This window comes from Diabrotica virgifera, chromosome 3 (genome assembly GCF_917563875.1).
Source record: "Diabrotica virgifera virgifera chromosome 3, PGI_DIABVI_V3a".
In the NCBI taxonomy this organism is placed as follows: domain Eukaryota; kingdom Metazoa; phylum Arthropoda; class Insecta; order Coleoptera; family Chrysomelidae; genus Diabrotica; species Diabrotica virgifera.
The window spans coordinates 157,721,032-157,728,777 of NC_065445.1; the positions used below are offsets into that span (position 1 = coordinate 157,721,032).

Sequence of the window (7,746 nt, forward strand, 5' to 3'; positions counted from 1 at the left end):
CACATGATGCACTTTCCCATTAACAAAAACAAAGTAATGACTGTCACCTGAAGAGGAATCGCGTAAAGTTCGAAACGTGGATGCTATAATATAATATATTATACATACATACATTATACATACATAGTATACATACATTATACAATGTACTGATTATTTTAAAAATCGACCTGTCTGAGCGTTTTGCTCATGTGCTAAAAATAAATGAGTTAATAGGGGGGGGGGGGAAACACCTATTCCAGCGCACTGTATATTCACTTGGATCTACAGACCGAGCTGGTCTCGTAAATTCCACGGCTTCGCGCAATCGTACTTGAGACACTGTGTCGTATTTGGATTCTGTTTGAAAATTTGCGTATACTGATATCATCGAGATAGTATCTCGATGACTGATATTCTGTGTTGTACAAAAGTTGATAAATATCCGAAATACAGGTGTTAACACTAACACTGTTAAAATTAAAACTTTTATTTTATTTATTCTTGAATATTTCCCGAAAGGCATGGGATAACAACACGAAATTTGGTAAGCGGGGGTTTTTTGGGAGGAGAAATCTAAATTCGCCACCAAAACTGATGTATTACCTAAAGTTTGCTTTAACTGTAACTGTAACAATTAATTGCATTGTTAAAGGTACCAACATACCAACTTTAACTTTATTATGAATTCGAGCGTTAGTCAAAATTCTAAATGCTCAGTAAATAATAACAACTTGTATTGAAAACAACATATATTTTGTAATTTGCAAAAAAACAACATATTTGCAACATAGGTAACAAAACAACATGCTTTGTTACCTATTTTAAAAAACTCTCCATCATGCTCCATGAGAAAAGAAAATAAAACTAATTTCATCCTTTTCGTGTCTCAGATGGCGTAGCTACTTTTGCTATAACTACTCAACGCTTAGCTACTCTACCTACCTACATACAATTTGTATTATTTTATCAAAAAAAAAAACAAGCATTTACTCTGCAAATTCTATATTTTTCTTTGCATTTTCATATGAAAAAACCGCGGTATTTATCTTGTACTTTTTTTGAACTAGGTGCAATACTTGGGTAATATTATTATTAATAAAAAAATTATATTAAAATACAATGTTAAAAACTTTAATAATATTAGCAATATTAAAAACTTTAATAATATATTATATTATAGTATATTATGAATCAGTAGAAACGATTATATTTAAATTTGGTAAATTATAACTCCACTCGACCAGCGTGCGACCACACAACTCGAAACACAAGTACGCAAATACGGTTGCGTGAAGCGTGGCTCGAAGCCGTGGAATTTACGAGACTAGCTCGGTCTGTAGATCCTTGTTGTATATTCTATCAATGTCTTAATTTTATTGCCAAAACCTTTCAACTGGCAACCGCTGTCGGTACCACGGTTCTTCCTTTCTTCAAAGAATTAATTATTCTTTACCCACTGCGTGCCACTGCGATGGTTGTTTGCTGTGATTGTGATGACCAGTAGTTCCGCTTCAGGACATTTACAACGCGACGATTGCCCTCTGCCCTCTTCAAAACTGAAATCGTAAGAAAACAGGAACCAGCTTTTAGAAATGACTCATCCAAAACAAAATGTAATTTATTATATGGGTATTACGGCTCTAAGTAATGGGTTATACACAGGAGCGTCATTTGAAATTTTGTTTGGGGGGGGGGGCAAGCACTATATATACAAATACAATACATTATATATGACGTTATGATGAATATTGATGTATTTTTTGTAAATTTCAGTCTTTTTTAGGGCAAGGGGGGGGGGGCAAATGCTCCCCCTGAACGCCCAAATGACGCCCCTGGTTATACAGCTCCCCCTCGAAGATTTACGTTGTAGTAAATGTAGTTTAGACTGACTAACGGCCGATTTCATAATGAAGTTAAAGGAGGCTTTAAATTTAAAGTTGCCTTTAATTTGAGATTTTCAGTTTCATAATCAAGTTAAAGGGTCCTTTTTATCAAAAGCCCTCTTTAACTTTAAAGTGCAGATTTCGGACCTTTAAGTTGCCAAAGTCTCCTTTAAAGGGTACATAACCTATTTTGTTGAGTTAAAAACATAGTTGTTTTTGTATTAGGCAATCCAAACCACGTGACCTCTGGTTGGCACACAAACTAACAAAGAGGTTATGTTTGCATCTATTTTTCAATGATTTTTCATTGTTTATCTTCGTATTTTGGATTCATTTGGATTTCGTTTCCTGTTTTTGTGAACTTTATAAACTTTACCACAATGCAAACTGATTATTTAAGGAAATTATTATTGGAAACTCCAGATGTTGCGAGAAAGGTAGGCGAAACAATTTTTTTTACTGTTCATTTTGCCCCGATATTTATCAATAATGATGAATTTTGCAAGCAATAACATTATTTCTTTTATTGTTCTAGATATTTATTGAAGCTGAAAATAATTGGGGATTTAGATCCATACGCAATTCAGTCAGAATTGGATTTTACAGTAAAGTGCAGTCCATCAAGTTACTATTATAGATATTTATACATATCTGGTGGAATCTGATATGTCACAGTTGCTACTCTAAGCAGCAGATGAAAGCATACAAAAGCCTTCAGGCACATAAATATTTTACAGCTGGATTTGTTTTGAATGGAGTAAAAATTGTTAATGATTTCCTGATTTCCATATTATTGTCGGAAAGGTATGCCTTTATTTTATTTATTCACCATTAAGAAATATATGGATAACAGTATTAGTGTCTTTTGGATAAATTGGTTTTAAATATTAGATTTATTTACGTTTATATATCTGTATGAAACCAGACATATCATCGTCCTAATCTGTAAACTGCGAACTCCATAATTCTCTGAAAATGATTTATTACTGCCATATATTTGAATTACTGTCATGATTGTTCTAAAATTATATTATATGAATGTCTGATTTTAAATAAAATATTCTCAATCATTGTAAAGAACGCAAATACTCTAATAAAAATAAATTTTTGTAGTTGAAGAATTTCCAAAAAAATAAAATATTTTTTTTAGGTGAAGCATTTCCAAAAATCTAATGCTAAACGACTAAATGCTTGGGTGGGGTGATAGCCAGTTCTGATGACATAGCAAATTTACATTGTATGCGTATGGCCGGTAATAGTGAAGTCTGCAGCCATATTGCAGCAATCCTATTTTTAGCTTAGTATGCTCAGGGCAAGACAGACGAAGAAGAACCCAATGTATGTACATATGTTACAGCTACATGGTTTGGAGATAGCAACATATGCATTCTCTGATGAAAAACTAATGAGTTTTGAAACTGTTCAGTCAGAGTGCTTGTTGCGCTCACTAAACGAATTGAAATATAAAATGGCTTTGGCATTGTGTTGCAGCGATATGAAAATGGTTATTCATTTTTAATTATAATGTTCTTCTTCATCATGAGTAATTATGTATTGGTCTTTTAAATGTGTATTTATTTTTGTAATTAGTATCAACTTGTAATGATAATATACATTTATCGTTTAAGGTATGACTATGTTTTGACTCTAAAATAAATGTTTTAAAAATCGAATCCTGCCTCTTTCTGTTAGTAACTACCCATGGATATCACAAATTGTGCTTACTGATAGGTTTGTTCGTAGAACGATCAGCAACTCTTGCCAACCATCAGACACATGTGCATTCGTAGTCTATGAATGCTAACTATTAACTGCACAACGCTAACTGTTAACTGCTCATGCATCTGATGGTTGGCAGCAGTTGCTAATCGTTTGTGTCGTACTATGAACAAACCTATTAGGTCTGGATCCCGTGTACCAAAAAAATTGATTAATAGCAAGCTGAAAATTTGTTAATAGCTTAACAGTGTCCAGTTGGACAAACTTTGATGGATTGTGACACTGGAACAGGGGTAGTTTTAATTGTGAAACAGTTTGGAAACTCAGATTTGGAACATCAGATTACAAAAACATCCCATATATTTTGTCGGACAGAACATCCAATTGATCTGTTATCCTTTCATTAAATTCTCATGCAAAAATCAGACTGCTATTACTAACCAACATGATTCCTGTAGTTTGACATGGTCTTCGTGTTCTATCATTAAAATGCCCAGTTGGTGATTTTTTCACCAGTCTGGTTTTTGCATGAGAGTTTAATGAATTGGTAGCAAATCAATTGGAAGTTTTATCTGACAAATTACATAAACATTTTCGTAGTTTGACGTTCCAAATTTTTAACCTGTTCCACAGTTAAAACTTCCAGTGTTCCCGTACATCAAAGTTTGTCGGACTAGACACCATTAAGCTATTAATAAATTTTCAGCTTGCTATTAATCAACTTTTTTTTGGTACGCGGGATCCAGGTCTATATGGAATAAATAAATAACAAAACAAATTCCCTGTCAAAACTGCATTTATTTTAAATAGAATGAAAAACAAAATAATATTGTTTTAACAAAATAGGGGATAAATGTTAAAATTTAGTACTATTAATAAAGTTTGTCACATTGGCCTAAAAATGAATGTCACTAGTTACGTTAGTGTCACATATAAATACATAATTGTAATAATATTAATAAAAACCATAATTCCTAGCATGAGTGCGTCCTGTTATTTGACAATTTAGTTAGGTGAGGAAACATAAATGAGTTTCTAATACGGCTTTTCATCGATTACTATACACGGATTATACGACATATGACAGAAGCTCAAAACAAATGACTGTGAATGAAAAGCCCTATAGAGGGAACACGAAAAAAATTAACATTATCCAATCAGCTCGACTTCCACAGTTCACTACTATACAGATTACAGGCATGTTTTCAGCACTTAAAATCACCACAAACGAAAAGTTTATAAAATAATCAATCTAATGAATGTCTTTAAATACTATATTAAGCTCAAAATCACGACAAAAAACAAATTAAAATTAACATTATTCTGATAAGTTGGACTTCCACAGTTCACTACTATACAAGTCACAGGCATGTTGTCAGCACTCAAAATCACCAAAAACGTAAAGTTTATAAAATAATTAATCTAATGAATGTCTTTAAATACTATATTAAGCTCAAAATCACGACAAAAAACAAATTAAAATTAACATTATTCTGATCAGTTGGACTTGCACAGTTCACTATTATACAAGTGACAGGCATGTTGTCAGCACTCAAAACCACCAAGAACGTAAAGTTTATAAAATAATTAATCTAATGAATGTCTTTAAATACTATATTAGCTCAAAATCAGGACAAAAAACAAATTAAAATTAACATTATCCCGATCAGTTGGACTTCCACAGTTCACTAATATACAAGTCACAGGCATGTTGTCAGCACTCAAAATCACCAAAAACGTAAAGTTTATAAAATAATTAATCTAATGAATGTCTTTAAATACTATACTACCTCAAAATCACGACAAAAAACAAATAAGAAAAATCAATAATTACATTGAGTTTAGGTTAAGAACAGTTTTGTGTGCCAACCAAAGATCACGTGATTTAACTTTGAGAGGTCGATGGATTCCCTAATTTAACTTTTAAGGTTAACATAACAATAACAGTCAATAATAATTATTATTACTAGGATTAATTAATTGTACTTGAAAAGCACAATTATGTATAATTTTGAAACGTCTAGTTCAAGAAATTTATTGTATTCAGAAGACCAAAAATTAACCAGAACAGATTAAGAACAAACTGTTTTGAACAATAATAATATGATGATCTGGATTTTTATCAAAGATTTAGGTTGAAAACAAACAGTTTTGTGTGCCTTCTTAATTAGAAAACCAAATAACTTTGCCTACTATTAGGTAAGTGACTAAAAATTTGTTGATAATAAGTAAAAATAATGCTGTTTATTTATTTTAGAGGTGGATGCATTACTGCCATGCAACAAATTCTGGGGGATTTTATGCATCAGGAAGTATGCAATTAAATGTAGCTGATTTTACAGCAGTGTCCAGAGGTTCAGCAAGTAGAATTATAAAAATAGTATCCTTTAAAATTGCAAGAATCATCAAGAGATGGAAAGCTGTTGAAGATTTTTACAAGATTGCTGTATTCCCTAGAATAATGAGTGCAATGGGTTATACTTTAATTAAAATAGATTCTGCAGGTGTCCAGGATTCAGAAATTTTCAGGTACAGAAAATCATTTTTTGCATTGAATGTTCAGTCACTGATGCAAAATTTAAAATTAGAGATATTGTTGAACTGTGGCCATCAAATAAGACATTTTTAATAATAATGGGCTGAAGCATAATTCAGGGGCTTAGAATCACACAAACTTGTTTTATTTTCGTCTACAGAAATATTAGGGTTACAGTAACTGAACGTTATAATATGTACAGTCAGAAAAATGAAAGAATACCCATGAACCAACATATAAAACACGCTGTATTTTCCTGTCACCGTGTCACAAAGAAAATTGCCCAGCGCAAGTACATGTAACAATAATTATTACATGTACTTGCGCTGGCCAGTTTTTTGAGTGACTCGGTGACAAGAAAATACAGCGTGTTTTATATGTTCGTTTATGGGTATTTTTTCATTTTTCCTACTTGTACCTAGGTATGCATGTGCTAATCCCCTGAATTTTGAAAGTGGTATCTTTGGTCATTACATATTGGTTGGTGACAGTGACGAACAAGGAATGTAGTAGAACAGCAATATGGGTTGTGGAAATGAAGATTTCCTATACTCCGCTTAGGAACGAGACTACAATTAGAAAACATGACTGTGATTGTTGCAACTAGAGTGCTTCATAATATTGCCATTGATATGGATGATAATTTTCCTGTGAATAAAACTGAAGATGAAGCAAACGATGAATAATTACAACCGATAAAAAATAACGAAAATATTTCAGAAAACAATATAACTGTGTTAATAAATGAAAACTTTGGTAGATTGTAAATATATTTATTAATAAAAGCAAAATGAATGTATTGAACTTCTTATTTATTTTAGTTTATCCCATTTTTTTTATAGACCTGGATCCCACATACCAAAAACAGTTGATTGATAGCAAGCTGAAAATTTGTTAATAGCTTAACGGTGTCTAGTCGGACATACTTTGATGTATGATGTATGGGAACACTGGAATGGGGGAAGTTTTAATTGTGGAACAGGTTAAAAATTTGGAACGTAAAACTACGAAAACATTCCACGTATTTTGTCGGAAAGAAATTCCAATTGATTTGTTACCATTTCATTAAACTCTCATGCAAAAATCAGACTCGTGTTTATCACCAACTGGGCATTTTAATGAGTGGAACACGAAGAACATGTCAAATGACAGGAATCATGTTGGTTAGTAATAGCAGTCTGATTTTTGCATGAGAGTTTAATGAAAGCGTAACAAATCAATTGGATGTTCTGTCCGACAAAATACATGGGACGTTTTCGTAATCTGACTTTCCAAATTTTTAAACTCTTCCACAATTAAAACTTCCCCTGTTCCAGTGTTCCCATATATCAAAGTTTGTCCGACTAGACACCGTTAAGCTATTAACAAATTTTCAGCTTGCTATTAATCAACTTTTTTTGGTGAGATCCAGGCTTATTAGGTAGTTTTATTTTTAAATCCAATAATTTTATTTTTTTATATTCTGCCTCTTCCCTTTCTATCCTTTTTTTCCTTCTGTTCTGCAAATATGCAATGCAAATGATCGTTAGCTTGCCTGTACATGATACTCAATTATTTGGATAATTTAAACGATTTTTAACAAATCTTGGTAGTCTTACAGGTAAGAGTCTGGAGTTAGTGGATGCG

General features: G+C 32.2%; 2 long non-coding RNA genes across 3 annotated transcripts; both read left to right on the top strand.

Moving 5' to 3' along the window:
- The first annotated feature begins 1,730 nt into the window (after nt 1-1,730).
- On the top strand, nt 1,731-3,538 carry LOC126882169 (uncharacterized). Of its 2 annotated transcripts, XR_007697195.1 has the most exons (3): nt 2,102-2,302; nt 2,401-2,669; nt 3,016-3,538. It is a non-coding gene; the product is annotated as an uncharacterized LOC126882169 (long non-coding RNA). The 2 variants fall into 2 exon arrangements; XR_007697194.1 differs by having other exon boundaries at nt 1,731-2,669.
- Nucleotides 3,539-4,459: 921 nt separating this feature from the next.
- On the top strand, nt 4,460-6,919 carry LOC126882171 (uncharacterized). The gene is made up of 2 exons (XR_007697197.1): nt 4,460-5,783; nt 5,842-6,919. It is a non-coding gene; the product is annotated as an uncharacterized LOC126882171 (long non-coding RNA).
- Nucleotides 6,920-7,746: the final 827 nt, after the last annotated feature.